Source organism: Budorcas taxicolor, chromosome 7 (genome assembly GCF_023091745.1).
Source record: "Budorcas taxicolor isolate Tak-1 chromosome 7, Takin1.1, whole genome shotgun sequence".
NCBI lineage: Eukaryota > Metazoa > Chordata > Mammalia > Artiodactyla > Bovidae > Budorcas > Budorcas taxicolor.
In genome coordinates this window covers 54,731,847-54,751,269 of record NC_068916.1, presented here as the reverse complement: position 1 = coordinate 54,751,269, position 19,423 = coordinate 54,731,847, and the positions used below count along the sequence as shown (strand labels likewise).

The following is a 19,423-nucleotide window of genomic DNA, read 5'->3' as shown; positions in this document are numbered from 1 at the left end:
GAGCAGAAGATTGGACTTAATCATCTATAAAACTGTCTTTCATAGTTGTAACATAATGGAAAGATTTCTGATAGAGAATGCCCCCTGGGCTGAGTTTCTATATGGTGAACTACATCTTGTTGTTATGGTAACTAATGCTCTAAATATAGCAAAAAGCGCAAAAGAGTTCCATTTACAAGGCAACTTGAAATTGTTATGACAACAGTAGTTTTAAAAATAAGTAGATTAATGTTTGTGTTTTTCTTCTTTTTTCTCTATAATGAGTTTTATAAAGTCTTGGGCATGAATCAGACTGTCATCCTCCTAACTTAAAAATATAAAAACAAACAGAAACAGAGTCAGCACACTTTGAAAAGTTTTCTCCTTTAAGGAAAGAATAGTTAAATCAATTATGTTGTGTGTGTATGATAGAATAATACTAACATTAAAGCACATATTATGTATCATGACTCGAGAAGAGTCTACAGGATATACACAAAAATATTAACATGATTATCTTTAGATGGTAATATTACAAGTCACACACATAGAGCTGGTCTTTCTTTTTTAATTTATTGAAATATAGTTCATATATCATAAAATTTATCTACTTTAAGTATTCACTTCAGTGGTCTTTAATGTATTCAGAGTTGTGCAAGCATCACCATGGTCTGCTTATAGAAAATTTTCACCAACCCCAAATAAAACCCCATCTCTATTAGTAGTCATTCCTCTTTCTTGATTCCATATACCCAACCTAGACCCTGGCAACTACTATTTTACTTTCTATCCCTTTGTATTTGCCTGTACTAAAGGATTCGCATACATGGTATCATGTAAAATGTGGTCTCTTGAGTTTGTTTCATTGGGGAGTTTTAGGAGAAACGGTGCTACCCACCATAGTAGCTATAGAAGAGGACCAGTGACCTACATGGGAATTCCCACCCTCCTGGCAACTCTGACTGGTTGAAGAGTAACTGATCTGGGTAACAATCCGGGTCTTTCTCTAGATCTAAAATGCACTGAAGGGAGAGAAACCTGCACTTGACTTTGGGAGTGTTAAGCCTGCAGATCTGGATTTACAGTTGTTGAAAACCATTGTCCCTGCTGTGTAGATGAAGCCTGTTGGCACAGAAAAGAATACAAGCTACAACTGAGGGGCACAGCATAGTTTAAGTCTTTGGGTCTGAACTTCCAACTATGAGAAACAATAATTTCCCCTTTTATTTAGATATATATTTTTTGTAGTTAAAAAAAAAAACCATGCTTGTGTGTGTTTTATGAAAAATATATATTACTTTTGAAAAAAAAAAGTTCTATTTTAGTGTTTTCGTACAATGTCTCTCTGGGGTACCTGTATAAATGTACAAAGAATTTGTCTCATCATGTTATCATAACCTTCATATTCATAATTTTTCATACTCTTTGTTGTGAAATTTATTTCCATCACTTCTTCATCTGAGAATAATTCTCATGTAACAAGTGACATGTGATGATATGTGAAAGATGATACTGTGAAAGTGCTGCACTCAATATGCCAGCAAATTCGGAAAACTCAGCAGTGGCCACAAGACTGGAAAAGGTCAGTTTTCATTCCAATCCCAAAGAAAGGCAATGCCAAAGAATGCTCGAACTACCACACAATTGCACTCATCTCACATGCTAGTAAAGTAATGCTCAAAATTCTCCAAGTCAGGCTTCACCAATACGTGAACCATGAACTTCAAGATGTTCAAGCTGGATTTAGAAAAGGCAGAGGAACCAGAGATCAAATTGCCAACATCCACTGGATCATCGAAAAAGCAAGAGTTCCAGAAAAATGTCTACTTCTGCTTTATTGACTATGCAAAGCCTTTGACTGTGTGGACCACAACAAACTGGAAAATTCTGAAAGAGATGGAATAGCAGAGCACCTGACCTGCCTCTTGAGATATCTGTATGCAGGTCAGGAAGCAACAGTTAGTACTGGACATGGAACAACAGACTGGTTCCAAATAGGAAAAGGAGTACATCAAGGCTATATAATGTTTATTATACCCTGCTTATTTAACTTATATGCAGAGTATATCATGAGAAATGCTGAGTTGGATGAAGCACAAGCTGGAATCAAGATTGCCAGGAGAAATATCAATAACCTCAGATATGCAAATAACACCTTATGGCAGAAAGTGAAGAACTAAAGAGCTTCTTGATGAAAGTGAAAGAGAAGAGTGAAAAAGTTGGCTTAAAGCTCAACATTCAGAAAACTAAGATCATGGCATCTGGTCCCATCACTTCATGGCAAATAGATGGGGAAACAGTGGAAACCGTGACAGACTTCATATTTTGGGGCTCCAAAATCACTGCAGATGGTGACTGCAGCCATGAAATTAAAAGATGTTTGCTCCTTGGAAGAAAAGCTATGACCAACCTAGACAGCATATTTGAAAGCAGAGACTTACTTTGCCAACAAAGGTCCATCTAGTCAAGGCTATGATTTTTTCAGTAGTCATGTATGGATGTGAGAGTTGGACTCTAAAGAAAGCTGAGCACTGAAGAATTGATGCTTTTTGAACTGTGGTGTTGGAGAAGACTCTTGAAAGTCCCTTGTACTGCACGGAGATCCAACTAGTCCATCCTAAAGGAAATCAGTCCTGAATATTCATTGGAAGGACTGATGCTGAAGCTGAAACTCCAATATTTTGGCCACCTAATGCAAAGAACTGACTCATTTGAAAAGACCCTGATGCTGAGAAAGATTGAAGGCAGGAGGAGAATGGGACAACAGAGGATGAGATGGTTGGATGGCATCACCGACTCAGTGGACATGAGTTTGAGTAAACTCTGGGAGTTGGTAATGGACAGGGAAGCCTGACATGCTGCAGTCTGTGGGGTCTTATCAAGGAGCTGGACAACACTGAGCGATTGAACTGAACTGATCAAGTGGCAATTTCAAAATCAATATTTCTGGGAAATTGGAAAAGTCAAATTGTCTTTTTTTTCCGGTTCTTTGTGGCACTTTATCTCTTTTATGAATTTGTGGCAAGCACTACTTATTGTCAACCCACAAGCCATTCCATTATTCTTTTTCTTAACAAAATTCCACTTCTGTTAAAGCTTTGGATGACTCTGTGAGGTTGGGGAATTTTCTGTCCCTATCACCAGGTGGGGAATCTTGACTGGCCCCAACCAAACCTGGTATACTTCATCCCTTGGTATTAAAGATTGACTTGGGAAATAAGCTGATGACCCAGTTAAGGCTCATGAAAAACAAAGGGAAGTTTTCTGAAGTGCTTTGGAGACAGGTTTTGCCACCTTGATAAAAACAGATCCCTTCTTGACTTTGGATGGAGTTGCATGAAAAAGTTATGCTTAAAGCTCTTTTGAAGCCCTGAAGGGATAAGCCTGCAGATAAGAGATAGCATGCTAATGATGCCAGCGCAGAAAAATGGAAAACATCCATTAGGTCCTTGACAGAGCTGTCAAGGCGCAGAATTAATCAACCCTAGATGTTCCTACCATGAGGCTTCTCATTCTATAAAATGTTATTTATGCCACATGAGTCTGTGTACAGTTGTGCAGATGTTACTCTGCTCTCTGCTCCCTATGCTATGTGTTCTGATGTAGATTGAGTTTGCCTAGAGAAAGAGGCATCTTGTTCTCATTTGCACAAAAACACAGAATAAACTAGAAGTCTTGCTTTGAGTCAAATGTAATACTCTGTGCAATTAAAGTATCCAAATTGGATACATAATCATTCATAGTTTCTTGTGGTTTACTATGTAACTTGTGTGCCACTAAGACAGTAAACTTCACCAGGGGCAGGAACAAAGGCATGTGTCAATCCTTCCTATGTGGTTGGCACTCAAGTGATGATAAATGCTTAATGGTCAAAAAGAATGGGAATATCCAAATAGTGCCACCACAGGCTATGCTTATGTCAAACATCTGTATACTTGAGAATATCTAGATGGCTGACTAAATATTTTTCATCTTAATCTGGACATTTTGGCATCGAGTAATGTAACCCCAAAGTTAGCCTGAAGAAATCAGGGGCTCTCATTCTTCTACTCTTAAATGTGGTGAGATGCTGAACTGTCACACAGATGAATGATGCCTGTTTAACACGCTGTCAACCTAACTCTTAGGGAATTTCCTCCAGGGGAGCAAAAGGCAGCCAAGGGTCCTTTAGGAAATCTTTCTTCTTTCCAGATGTTGAGTATATGACATGATATGTTCCAGTGTGTTACTGAAGGAAAAAACTGGCGAGAATGCAAAAAAGGAAATTTATATCTAAAATAAAAGTTCCTCCATCAGATCAGATGTCTCTGTTTAAGTGTCAGAATAATTGCTGACTTTTTTCTCTTCTGTTACCCTTCACACATTTTCTCTCCGTATTGTCACAGATCCGTATTGTCAGATAAGGTGAATAACAGAAAAGTAACAATAGGGTTAATCAAAGTAGTTTAAAAGAGAAAGGAAATCATCCTAATCATTCTTAATTACCTTATCATACATTCCTTGTCCTAAAGGGTGTTTTTATTTAAAATCCTAGTTCAGGCACATTTGAAGATACATATTAATTTTTATCATATTTGAAATCAAATGTATGTCTAGTGTTAAATTTATGAGATCATATTATCTTTTCTTTTGAGTTCTAAATTCTGAGAATTTAAATTCAAGCTTTCAACATTTTAGAGCTGAAAACAGAAAGAACAGGATGGTGTCGAGATGAGGACTTTTTTTTGTTGTAAGTCAGTTCAGTCAGTCAGTTCAGTCACTCAGTCATGCCCGACTCTTTGCGACCCCATGAATCGCAGCATGCCAGGCCTCCCTGTCCATCACCAACTCCCAGGGTTCACTCAAACTCACGTCCATCAAGTCGGTGATGCCATCCAGCCATCTCATCCTCTGTCGTCCCCTTCTCCTCCTGCCCCCAATCCCTCCCAGCATCAGAGTCTTTTCCAATGAGTCAACTCTTCACATGAGGTGGCCAAAGTACTGGAGTTTCAGCTTTAGCATCATTCCTTCCAAAGAACATCCAGGGCTGATCTCCTTTAGAATGGACTGGTTGGATCTCCTTGTAAGTGGTATCCCATAAATCCAATGACTTAAGCAAAAGGGCAATTATTATTTCATATATATAAATAATACAAAGGGTAAGGCTAGCTTCAGTTACAGCTTCATCCTGAGTTTGAGCAATGTCCATAGGCTTTCTTCATTGTAGTGATTCAATTCCCATGTTTCTCATAGTAGCAAAATGGCTGCATTTGCTTCAACTCCTGCTTATTTTCAAGTTCACACTTAGTGAAAAAAGGAGACTGTTTCTACTCAAGGATTGCCAGTCAAAATTTTATGACATCTTATTGGTCTATAAGGTTCATGTATTCATTCCTGAATCAATTACAATGATCATGGGAATAAGAGCCACTGCTTAGCCTGAGTTGAAGGAGAAGTGCATGTCCCATGAGGTAGGGGCAAGGGAAATTCCCTAGTTCAAATTAGGGGCTATATTCAGAAGAAGTAGGAATGAATATAGGGAAGGCAAACAAATTTTGCTTCATATATTCAGAACATTCACATATACAGAAGAAAAAGCACATATAGAGAAGAAAAAGAAAACAAGAAAGAAAAAATGGATCCCACCAGCTAGAGCTAAAAAATTACTCAACTGTCAACTGGAATGAGCAGAAGGAAAGCATACAGATAGTGCCCACAGGGGCAAGGGAAGTAAAAAAGATAATAAAGCATAACGGTTTTTTTTTTAAATTTTTACAGTGTTTAAAGAATGGCATTTTATTAGGGAGAGGCAATAATGTCCACAATGCTTTTCTCATTTATCTATCACTATACCTCAGATATGCAGATGACACCACCGTTATGGCAGAAAGTAAAGAAGAACTAAAGAGCCTCTTGATGAAAGTGAAAGAGGAGAGTGAAAAAGCTGGCTTAAAGCTCAACATTCAGAAAACTAAGATCATGGCATCTGGTCCCATTACTTCATGGCAAATAGATGAGGAAACAATGGAAACAATGAGAGACTTCATTTTGGGGGACTCCAAAATCACTGCAGATGGTGACTGCAGCCATGAAATTAAAAGACGCTTGCTCCTTGGAAGAAAAGCAATGACCAAACTAGACAGCATATTAAAAAGCAGAGCCATTACTTTGCCAACAAAGGTCCATCTAGTCAAAGCTACAGTTTTTCCAGTAGTCAGGTATGGATATGAGAGTTGGACTATGAAGAAAGCTGAGCACTGAAGAATTGAGGCTTTTGAACTGTGGTGTTGTAGAAGACTCTTGAGAGTCCCTTGGACTGCAAGGAGATCCAACCAGTCCATCCTAAAGGAGATCAGTCCTGGGTGTTCATTGGAAGGACAGATGTTGAAGCTGAAACTCCAATACTTTGGCCACCTGATGCAAAGAACTGACTCATTGGAAAAAACCCTGATGCTGGGAAAGACTGAAGGCAGGAGGAAAGGGGATGACAGAGGATGAGATGGTTGGATGGCATCATGGACTCAATGGACATGAGTTTGAGTAAACTCCGGGAGTTGGTAATGGACAGGGAAGATTGGCGTGCTGCAATCCATGGGGTCACAAACAGTCGGACATGACTGAACAATTGAACTGAATTGAACTGAACTGAACTGAAAGGGAAATGGCAATATGCATTGCTTTGTGAAACTGCTTTATAAATCGAGGGGATGACAATCCTTTAGACAACTTAATATTCACATAACAAGATTCACATTCTATGTGTAAACGTTACACCAAGTATTTGAATATAAGACTTTATTTTAATAAAGTTTATATTTAAAATAGAATTTTAACCTGTCTACTCACAAAACCTAATTCAAAACATGATACATTTATCCTTCTAGCTGATTTGATGTTCAGTTCAGTTTAGTTCAGTTCAGTTGCTCAGTCGTGTCCAACTCTTTGCGACCCCATGAATCACAGCACACCAGGCTGACATTGTCCAGTCCTGTGGCCACTGCTGAGTTTTTCAAATTTGCTGGCATACTGAGTGCAGCACTTTTACAGCATCATCATTCAGGATTTGAAATAGCTCAACTGAAATTCTATCACCTCCACTAGCTTTGTTCATAGTGATGTTTTCTAAGGCCCACTTGACTTCACATTCCAGGATGTCTGGCCCTAGGTGAATGATTATCCTCACTTTGTAATTGTTTTATATTAAGAATATGTCCTAAATGAAGTCTATTATTTTTATCAGAAAACATTTCCCTTTATTCTTAAAGAGTGCTTTTTAAAATCAAGGCACCAACAAGCACTACTTTCAGATGGTACAGAATTTCTTATTTCTTGAGGACTCTGTGGTTGGCCATTTCTTTATTAGTTACCTGCAGTGAGACATCTTCCTGTGGCAAACAGGAAGAAGCTCAATATTGGCTTCTCCTTCCATAACTCCCACTTCTGATGACTTCTGGACCAGAGTCTCTTCCATCATATCATTCCTCGTGTTCCTGCTACTACCAAAGTTTCCACTCTTCATTGGATCATAGTTAGAAGGCTACTGGTTATAATTTCCAAAATCATAATTTCCATAACTTCCATAATTTCCTCCTCCATAGTTGTCATCACTACCTTTGTAGCCCTCACCCTGGTTGCCATATCCAGGTCTTTCACCACCATATCCTCCTTTTCCTCCATAACCAGGGCTATCTCCAAAACTGCCACCTCCAGGCCCTCCTCCATACCCATTCAGTTCAGTTCAGTTCAGTCACTCAGTCATGTCTGACTTTTGCGACCCCATGAATCTCAGCACACCAGGCCTCCCCGTCCATCACCAACTCCTGGAGTTCACTCAGACTCACATCCATCGAGTCTGTGATGCCATCCAGCCATCTCATCCTCTGTTGTCCCCTTCTCCTCCCTCCCTCAATCCCTCCCAGCGTGAGAGTCTTTTCCAATGAGTCAACTCTTCAAATGAGGTGGCCAAAGTACTGGAGTTTCAGCTTTAGCATCATTCCCTCCAAAGAAATCCCAGGGCTGATCTCCTTCAGAATGGACTGGTTGGATCTCCTTGCAGTCCAGCGGACTCTCAAGAGTCTTCTCCAACACCACAGTTCAAAAGCATCAATTCTTCGGCACTCAGCCTTGTTCACAGTCCAACTCTCACATCCATACATGACCACTGGAAAAACCATCGCCTTGACTAGATGGACCTTTGTTGGCAAAGTAATGTCTCTGCTTTTCAATATGCTATCTAGGTTGGTCATAACTTTTCTTCCAAGGAGTAGGGGCTTTTATCCATCCCCAAATCCACCACGACTTCCATATCCATCAGACCCTCCTCTTAAGTTACTTCTAGGCTCTAGTCCAAAATTTTCATCCCCACCACCACCATGACAATCTCTAAAACCAAAGTCACCTCCTTTTCCATTTCTAGAACTTTGTACTAGGAAGTACATTTCTTGTCTAGACAAAACCTTTCTAACTACTGCATTATGACCAAGATAGCATGTTATTTCTGCAACACAGTCTTATCCACAGGATCATGGTTATCAAAAGTAACAAATTCAAACCCTCTTTTCTTTCCAGACTGCCTATCAGTAATTATCTCAATGGTATCAATTTTTCCATGTTCCTCAAAGTAAGCTCTAAGATGATGTTCCTCAGCATCTTCTTTATTCCACTAACAGCTTCTTCACAGTTACATATGCGTGGGTGTGTATACTAAGTTGCTTTAGTCAGTGTTAGACTCTTTGTGACTCCCTGGACTGTAGCCCGCCAGGCTCCTCTGTCCATTGGATTCTTCAACCAAGAACACTGTAGTGGGTTGCCATGCTCTCCCCCAGGGGATCTTCCCGACCCAGGGATCGAACTTGCGTCTCTTATGTCCCCTGCTTTGGCAGGTGGGTTCTATACCATGAGCACCACGTGGGAAGCCCCATAGTTACATGAGCCCCTGGCTTTCCAGATTCCCCTCTTGCAGTAGCACATTTTGGCTCAACCACTGTCCCATCAACTGAATGAGGTCCTGTGGCCATGGCAGCCTCAACCTCAGCCATGGATGAAAAAGTTACAAAATCAAACGTTTCTTATCTTTTACTTGCGGGATCCCTCATAACTACATCTGTAAGTTTTCCTCATTGCTTGTTCCTCAAACTTTCTTCTATAGGTTCAAAGCGCAAGCCACCGATAGAGTTTATGGAGTAGTTCCATTTCTCTGTCCATCGCGGACTCAGACGCTTTAGGCTGCATTCGCCGTAAGAGAGAGAGAGAGACCTCCGCGGAGGAACACGAACCGGACTCATTCTGATGCCCGGGCGAGAGCTGCCGCCGCTGGAGAAACGACACTGACAAAACCTCTAGGGGCATCTCCGCTGGGTTCTGGCGCTGTTGCTACTCAGTATAACATTTTTTAAAAAAGAAAAGGTGCCTCCACTGGCTGGAGCTTGGAGATGGTGCTTGTCAGCCAGTAGGCCCCTGGTTGTGTGCCAAATTAGATTCCTGTCAGACACCTTTCGGGTGAACAAATGGCAACCTACTCCAGTATTCTTGCCTGGAGAATCCCATGGAAAGAGGAGCCTGGCAGGCTACAGTCCATGGGGCCCCTAGAGTCAGACACGACTTAGCGATTAAACCACCACCACATATAGTCGGCTTCTTTCCAGAGGCTACCGCCTCACTAAACCCTATCTGGGTGAGTTCTAGTGTGAGCCCTTTAAGAGGCGTCTCCCAGGTTCCTGTAGCCTAGTGGTCTACGGACACAAGCCCTGCTGGTTTTCAAAGTTAGATGTTTTGAGGAACCGACTCTCAGGTACAGGTGCCGTGTGTGGGGATCAAACTCTTCTCCTCAGGGAGAAGCTCTGGGTTTTCTGTTCACTCCTGATTGTGGGGGATTGTGCTGGGGACGGTGTTTATGGGGAGATTATGTCCCAGCCGTTCCTGTTTGATCTGACGTTGCTGCAGAGTCGCTGTGTCCACGGGAGGGCATAACCCAACCTCCTCCTTGAGCCGGAGCGTCTTTCTTCTCCTGCTCGGGAACATGAGAGCTCCAGGTTCTCGGCCGTTGGACTCAGAGACTTACACTAGAAGTGCCTTGGTTCTCAGGGTCTCAGGCCCGGCCTGGATTATCCCAGTGGCTCTTCTGAGTCTCCAGGTTGTAGGTGGCAGGTTGTCAGATTTCTCTGGCTTCATTCATAATGTGTGTGCGTGCTTGGTGGCTAAGTCATGCCAGACTCTGTAGCCTGCTAGCCGCCTTGTCCATATGATTTTTCAGGCGAGAATACTGGAGTGGGTTTTCGTTTCCTAACTCAGGGGATCTTCCCCACCCAGGGATTGACCCCCTGTCTCCTGCATTGGAGGTGGATTCTTTACCACTGAGCCACCTGGAAATCCCTCATTCTTAACACTGGAACCAATTCTGATAATGTCTCCTCTTGAATACAGCTCTATCCTGTTGGTTCTGTTTTCTCTGGAGAGCCCTGACTAATGCGCTGCCATGATCAGGTAAGGCAAATCTAGTGAACTGAGACAACGCTCATTATTTCAGGGTTATGTAGGTAAAATATCCAAAGGGTTTGGCTGGTTTCTCTGTTTTGAGTCTCAAAAGGCCAGAAGCAGGTGTCAGCAGGCTATGTTCCCCCTTGGAAACTCTACGGGGAGGATCTGTTTCCAAGCTCCTTTGTGCTGTGGAGAGAATTCATTTCCTCACAGCTGCAGGTGGAGAAGGAAATGGTGACCCACTCCAGTACTCCTGCCTGGAAAATTCCATGCACAGAGGAGCCTGGCGGGTTACAGTCCATAGGGGCATCACATAAAAGTCAGGCATGACCAAGCACACACGTGCACACACATCTGCAGGACTAGGTTCTGTGTCTTTGATGGCTGTCAGCTGGGGCCGCCCTTATCCCTAGAACTCATTCACCAGTACCTGCCCAGAACCTGCTGTATCTTAGAACCAGCCATGGCATCACAGCCTCCTCACACTATTCGCAGCTCTGTCTCTTCTGGTCTTCAGGGCTCCTGTAATCACATTGGGCCCATCTGATAATACAGAAGTATTTCTCTATGGTAAGGCCAATTGATTAGTAGCTTCAATTCCGTTGCAAAGTCCCTTTTGTCATGTTAGGAGCAAAAGCCACGGAGACCAAAATCCTACCTACCAGATTAGGATGGGTTTGGATGGGTTTAACTGCCTCTAGCAATGTAAGAATTTCCATTTCCTCATTCTCCTCAAACAGGTCATTTTAGTCAAACAATGAGGACTGCAAACAGACTTTACATATAATAGGTGAAAAGCCATCTCAGTGTTGCTTGTGTTTCATAGATTATTAATAAAATGGGATTTAAGGCACATTTGATGCCCTTTTCCAGTCAATATGTGAAAATCCAGACAGCGGCGCTGGGGACTGTGCAGTAGGAGTGTAAATTGTGGTGATTTCTCTGCCTGGCAGCTGGGCGTGAAGAAGGAGCAGTTTAGAATGGCAGCGGACAGCCAGAACAGATGGACAGCAGCTGAATCAATCAAGAAGCGATTGCAGTCTATGGTAAGTTCACCAGGACTGCTTTCGCCAAGTGCTGGCATGTGTTTTGATACAAAAACCCACAAAGCCCTGTCTTTGTTTTAGCGTCTTGTGCCAAATGTGCCATAACATACATCACAGACTATTTATTTCTCACTTAAAAAAAAATTGATGCCAGGTTCAGGTTGCTTTCAAAACAAAGGATGTGAGGAACAGAAAATTTAAACTGCAGGATGACTGCTGAAGGAAGAAAAGACAAATGCATTAAGGAGGCAAAGCGCAGCCAGGCTTTTGATGGTTTGACGTAAACTTTGTAAGATAAATACAAGCATTTTAAACAAATGTCCTGCATTTTATACAGAGAGCTGATTTCATGAAAAAAGTCCTGCATTTTATACAGAGAGCTGATTACATGAAAAAAAAAATTGATAGCATCTTGGTACTCCTTTCATAGAGACTGGGAAACTACACATAGATTTGGATTTTACCTAAACATGTAGTTAGGGAAGCATTTGGTGCAAATGACATGGATTAGGTAACAAAAAGGCTATAAGTTCAAAGCCTTTCCCTTGGCATTGCTTTCATCAGCAAAGTGAGTGGAAAATTAGGTCAGGGTGATTATTTTTTTAAAGGGCTGTCATTTTTTAAAATAAATAATATTTATTTATTTATTTTTGGTTGTGTTGGGTCTTCGCTGGTACTTGGGCTTTTCCCTAGTTGCGATAAGTGGGGTCTAATCTTTGTTGCAGTGCTTGCCTTCTCGTTGTAATGGCTTCTCTTGTAGAACATGAGCTCTAGGGCACGTGGGCTTCAGTAGTTGCGGCAGCTGGGCTCAATAGTTGCAGTTAGTTGTGGTGCACAGGTTTAGTTGCTCTGTAGCACATGGGATCTTCCTGGACCAGGTGTTGAACCCGTGTCTTCTGCATTGGCAGGCAGATCCTTTACCAATAAGCCACCCGGGGAGCCCTGGACTGTTATTTTAACCCTGCTGATACATTGTCTGAAATATCAGACCAAGGTTCCTAGTATGGCAACTATATATGTAGACTTTGCCTTTTGGCAATCCACAGTTTGCTGTGCTATAGCAATATTATAGTAATGTAGTAGTACCTGTACTATTACTGTAACTAATTTGTGCACGGCCAATATTCATTTGATGCATTAATTTGACTTTAAGTTCAATTCAGTCGCTCAGTTGTGTCTGACTCTGAGACCCCATGGGCTACAGCATGCCAGGCTTCCCTATCCATCATCCAACCAGTAAATCCTAAAGGAAATCAGTCCTGAATATTCATTGGAAGGACTGATGCTGAAGCTGAAACTCTAATACTTCGGCCACCTGATGCAAAGAACTGACTCCTTGGAAAAGACCCTGATGCTGGGAAAGATTGGCAGGAGGAGAAGGGCATGACAGATGATGAGATGGTTGGAATTTGGCTTTACTTAGAAAAATAACAGAAATATGTCTGCAATTATGTTAATATTGTGGTACTGACTGGAAGAGGGCTTTCAAAAGGCAGATCATGTTCTGTTTTCAGAATTGAGTGTTACACATGTATGTTCAGTTTGTGAACCTGTGCACTTATAATATATGACTTTCCTGAATTCAGCCTATAATTAAAGCATATTAACAAAAAAAGAAGGGTACATGGCAAGGGTGGAAGATTAAATTTGGTCCCATTTTTAAGTTGTGGAAAAATCTTCAAAATTACAGGCGGCTATAACAGACTGGTTCCAAATAGGAAAAGGAGTACGTCAAGGCTGTATATTGTCACCCTGCTTATTTAACTTATATGCAGAGTACATCATGAGAAACGCTGGGCTGGAAGAAAACCAAGCTGGAATCAAGATTGCTGGGAGAAATATCAATAACCTCAGATATGCAGATGACACCACCCTTATGGCAGAAAGTGAAGAGGAGCTAAAAAGCCTCTTGATGAAAGTGAAAGAGGAGAGCAAAAAAGTTGGCTTAAAGCTCAACATTCAGAAAACGAAGATCATGGCATCCGGTCCCATCGCTTCATGGGAAATAGATGGGGAAACAGTGGAAACAGTGTCAGACTTTATTTTGGGGGGGCTCCAAAATCACTGCAGATGGTGACTGCAGCCATGAAATTAAAAGATGCTTACTCCTTGGAAGAAAAGTTATGACCAACCTAGATAGCATATTCAAAAGCAAAAACATTACTTTGCCGACTAAGGTCCGTCTAGTCAAGGCGATGGTTTTTCCTATGGTCATGTATGGATGTGACAGTTGGACTGTGAAGAAAGCTGAATGCTGAAGAATTGATGCTTTTGAACTGTGGTGTTGGAGAAGACTCTTAGTCCCTTGGACTGCAAGGAGATCCAATCCGTCCATTCTGAAGGAGATCAACCCTGGGATTTCTTTGGAAGGAGTGATGCTAAAGCTGAAGCTCCAGTACTTTGGCCACCTCATGAGAAGAGTTGACTCATTGGTAAAGACTCTGATGCTGGGAGGGATTGGGGGCAGGAGGAGAAGGGGACGACTGAGGATGAGATGGCTGGATGGCATCACGGACTCGATGGACGTGAGTCTGAGTGAACTCCGGGAGATGGTGATGGACAGGGAGGTGTGGTGTGCTGCGATTCATGGGGTCGCAAAGAGTCGGACACGACTGTGCAACTGAACTGACTGAACTGAACTGATAGGAAGTAGTTCTATCAGTTCCAGAGATTGCAAACTTGTGGTATGTATGCCTTATTCTAACCCACCAATGTTTTTGGCCCATGGATTTAAACAAAGATTAATTGTGAACCATAAAAATTGAGGGAATTTACATCAAAATCCAGATTGTAGGCTTCCTTTGAAAAGTTAGCAGGTCTTATACTACTGGGCTTACTTTGTCACATAGCAACAATCTGGGGGAACAATCTCCCTCCTGTACACAAGACCTGTACTTTCTACTCTGTCACAGCCTTCACCATGTCCCATGGTCCTTCTGAGTACATGCGTGACCTGTATTGCCTGCCAGTCTGTCTGGTTAAATGCGCAATTACTGATATTCTGATAGAAAATTATAGTGAAGCACATAGACCCAGATACCTGGTAGCTTTTTGATGTGAAGCGAGGTTTGGTTTCAAAGAACGCAGTGTTCAATTCAGTTCAGTCAGTCAGTTGTGCCTGACTCTTTGTGACCCTATGGACTACAGCACGCTAGGCTTCCCTATCCATCACCAACTCCCGGGACTGGCTCAAACTCATGTCCATCCAGTTGGTGATACCATCCAACCATCTCATCCTCTGTCGTCCCCTTCTCCTCCTGTCTTCAATCTTTCCCAGCATCAGGGTCTTTTCTAACGAATCAGTTCTTGTCAGGTGGCCAAAGTATTGAAGCTTCAGCATCAGTCCTTCCAATGAGTATTCAGGACTGATTTCCTTCAGGATGGAATGGTTGGATCTCCTTGCAGTCCAAGGGACTCTCAGGAGTCTTCTCCAACACCACAGTTCAAAAGCATCAATTCTTCAGCACTCAGCTTTCTTTATAGTCCACTCTCACATCTAGACGTGACTACTGGAAAAACCACAGCTTTGACTAGATGGACCTTTGTTGGCAAAGTAATGTCTCTAGTTTTTAATATGCTGTCTAAGTTGGTCATAGATTTTATTCCAAGGAGCAAGCGTCTTTTAATTTCATGGCTGCAATCACCATCTGCAGTGATTTTGGAGCCCCCAAAATAGTCTGTCACTGTTTCCATTTTTTCTGTCTATTTGCCATGAAGTGATGGGACTGGATGCCATGATCTCAGTTTTCTGAATGTTGAGTTTTAAGGCACCTTTTTCACTTTCCTTTTTGACTTTCATCAAAAGGCTCTTTAGTTCTTCTTCACTTTCTGCTGTAAGGGTGGTGTCATCTGCATATCTGAGGTGATTGATATTTCTCCTGGCAATCTTGAATCCACCTTGTGCTTCATTCAGCCCAGCATTTCTCATGATGTACTCTGCATATAAGTTAAATAAGCAGGGTGACAATATACAGCCTTGACATACTCTTTTTCCTATTTGGAACCAGTCTGCTGTTTTATGTCCAGTTCTAACTGTTGCTTATTGACCTGCATACAGATTTCTCAGGAGGCAGGTCAGGTGGTCTGGTATTCCTATGTCTTGAAGAATTTTCCACAGTAAAGTATGGATTTGGTCATTTTATGGTTATCCACATCCAGGAAGCTAGTCTGAGTGGAGAATCTGAGTCTGTCAATTGATCTGTCCCATTTGGGGTTTTTAGAAATAGACAAAATCTTCATCATAGCCCACCATCCATATGTTCTGAACACCACTATGTATTGCTTTGGAACCAAAGTTAGAGGGATGAATTCCAAATGAACCCAATGCATATGTTTGGAACAACCATTAAAAAAAAAATTAGCTTTTCAGGTTGCAGCTGTGGTGCTTTTATTAACCACATCTCCAATCCCTGGGATATAAGCCTCACATAAAAATGAAGTGAGGCAAGACTTGGAATTGCTGTGGTTTGTGCTGGAGTGGTCTGAGTGGCCTGCCCACACAATCACATCAGAAGAGGTGAACTAAATCAGGATGACTGTGGAAAGAGAGCCTCAGTGGAATCAGCCATGGCCCTCAGCCTCCTTTATTGGAATCAGGGAACTGAGGGATGAAACCTGAAAACATAGGTCTTGCTATGGATAATGCTGGAAAGGCAATTACAGCTCCAGGGTATGAGGATGACAACCCATGTGCTGATCATTCATGTTCTTCCAACAACTGTTACCTAGTGTTTCTAGCTAATGTATGAACAGGTTCCAGTCTGAACAGGTCCCAGCTGCTGTCTCCTTTACAAAGAGAGTGAATGTTAGAAATGAGCAGATGCCTGCAGATGTGACTGGGAAAGCTCTCAAGTCCTGTGAGCTTCAGTATTTGTCTTTGTTCTCAAGCTATAGAGCTGCTGACATTTTCAAAAGGCTGTGCACATAGCATTGGTCTTCCTGTCCTATCTTGGTTTTAAAATACTGTGGATTTTATAGGTATTTTTTTAATGTGGGCTTTGCTAAATTTTTAGTTCTAAGATGGTCCTTCTGTAAATGGTTCTATGGTTTGGAAAATGGGGATAGAATCCATCTTGTCATTTATGCCTGTTGTCTGTGAGGCCCAGTGAGGGGGACAAAAAAGAGGTGCTTCATCAAAATAAAATGCTTATATGGCTGGAGAGGTTTAATAGTGAAGCACTGACATTGACATTCTTCAGGTCATTTAGGAACCAGTATACAAAGCATCAAGCTACTTGCCCATGGTCACAAGACCAGTTAGCAGCAGGAATGACACTAGAACCCCAAATGTTTAGTTAAATCAGGCTACTTTTTGCCAAGTAAAGTTGAGAAGTAAAACAACAATATAAATAATTTCATTCAAGGACCATTTGGAACGTGTCAACAAGATGACAAATATTTCTACAGAAAGTGAGGATTTATATCTATCAAAATACATATGTTCCCAAATATTTCCTCCTTTGGTGTCGAATATATCACAGCAATTGCTTCTGTTCTTTCTTTCTTTTTTTATGTCAGGTTTATATGTCTATTCTTTGCATTAATCCAGCACCGAAAGTATCCTACTTCCACCGCCTATAATCGTACTTCTTACCCTGTATTAAAATGGCCTGTTTACTTGTCTGTGTCCATACTAGATGGTAAGCACAGAGGGCCCACAGAGCAAGGGATGTGCAGAACTAGTCACAAAAAAACAATTGTCAGGTTGTCAGAAATTTTGCAAGCTGGTTCACAACAAGCTATCAACTTGAAATCCTCCATGAGGGAAGTATTTATATGACACAAATTGGCACATGGTATAAATCAGAGCTTCTTCTACCTCCCCATAGCCAGTTTTCAACATTTTCCAGCATCCCTGTGGTCAGAGACCTTATTTGTTTGACTCATCACGGTATCCTTAGTTGTGCCTGTTTCATAGTAGGTGCTCAGTAAACATTTGTTAAAGAGGTGAATGATACTTGAATAAAAGGTAAATGAATGAAGGTGTCTGTTGGTTTCTTTCCAGTCCTGATTTCCAATAATTCTAGCATAGGCAATGTACTGGACTCTCTTAGCAGAGATTCTATTAATAGTTTCTAGCAGACATGGGAAGTCCTTGGTCCTTGGAAACAAGTGAACCTGGATTTGACTCCCAGTTCTGTTATTAGTAGCTATGAATTGTAGGCATGTTATCTTTCTTCTTGAAGCCTCTGGGAATGTTTTTCCCCTTCTATAAAAAAAGTTCATTAATACAACTTGTGGTGCTGTCATGAGGGTTAAAGATAATGGTATATAAGGTACCAGTGCACGGACTCGTAGCCTCTGTGCAAAGCCATCCTCTTGGAGTCATATCTCAAATACCAGGTACATTTTCCTGCAGGCCTCAGACATTTCCCATGACACATTCAACTTTAATATATTCAAGTAGTAGGTAGTAGTTTGTCGCTCAGTCGTGTCTGAGTCTTTGCGACCCCATGGACTGTAGCCTACTAGGCTACTCCCTCCATGGGATTCTCCAGGCAAGAGTACTGGAGTGGGTTGCCATTTCCTTCTCCAGGGGATCTTCCCGACCCAGGGATTGAACCCAGGTCTCCTGCATTGCAGGCAGACGCTTTAACCTCTGAGCCACCAGGGAACTTATTTATTATTTGAAACTTTCTTTCTTGACAAAAGAGACAGACCAGGGACCTTACCTGTCTGCTTTGCTGCTCTATCTCCAGTGCCTTGAATGGTGCCTGTTACACATAGTAACTCTTGATAAATACTCTTTGAATAAGTAAATGAACAAACAATGAATAAATTATGTTCTTATTTATTAGGAAGTACTCTATAGCATTGCTCAGAAACTGTGTACCACAGACCAAATACAGCCTGCCACCTTTTTTTGAAAATAAAATTTTACTGGAACATAGTCATAGCCATTCATTTATGACTTGCTCTGGTGACTTTTACATGACAGAAGCAAATCTGAGTAATTGCAACAAAGATCATATGGCATATAAAGCTGAAAACATTTACTACCTGGACTTTTATAGTAAAAGAAAAAAATAATGTTACTGACCTCTGATCTATAAGATCATCTTAGAAAGGCACTAGTTTAAAGTTCAGAAAACTGAGAAATTTTCTCAGCATTGCTAAATAAATTGGTGGTGATAGGGAAGAGGAAACAGGTCTTAGCTCAATGAAGCATATTATCCTAAGACCTGGGAGTTTGAGGGAGACACCAACCATCCCCCTCCTCTAGGCAAAACATCTCAACTCCCAAATAGATGAATGGCTGTACTATTTTAACATATCTCAGTGCTAATCTCCTAATCTCTTTTCTCTGAGTTTGGATGATTATATTTTTCCATAGTTTTTCTTTTTTTTTTAATACTGGCATCAGAGGAACATTTGGGGTGCTTTCAAGGGGGAGGGTGAAGTTTGAGATGGCAATAGCACTGCAAAAACATGCCTGGCTGAGCTCCAAATTTTCATCATGACAGCAGTATGTAATTACTGCACTAAACTTTGAGAAACCTGATATTATGCAAATAAATTCCAGCTGCATTTTATGACGGCACATGCAATTTTTATAAAAAAAAATTTTTAATCTTTTTTAATATGGAAAAATCCTTCTCTTACAGTATTTGGAATTAACGAAAGATACAGTGTAATAGAGTATAATAGCTTAATTCAGTACAAATGTTGTAGTACATTGAAATGCTCCTTTAGATAAAGAATTCTTTTTGGTGTATGTTAACATATGGCAATATTTGCTGCTGTTCACTGTTTGGAGGTAGTAAGAGGGCTGTAGAATTTACTGTGGTCCTAGGGTGATGGTGGTAGTGGTGAGGGTTCCATTTTTCATGGCAGCAATATGTAACTTGAGAGTTAAGAAATGAGAAGGAGTTAGGCAGGTAAAGAAAGGCAGAACTGTGTTTAAGGCAGTAGAGAAAGTCTTCACTAAGGCTGGAGCACAGGGA

The 19,423-nt window shown here is 41.3% G+C and overlaps 1 pseudogene; it reads right to left on the bottom strand.

Annotated features, from left to right (window-relative positions):
- Positions 1 to 7,321: 7,321 nt before the first annotated feature.
- LOC128051044 (heterogeneous nuclear ribonucleoproteins A2/B1-like) lies at positions 7,322 to 9,162 on the bottom strand (annotated as a pseudogene).
- Positions 9,163 to 19,423: the final 10,261 nt, after the last annotated feature.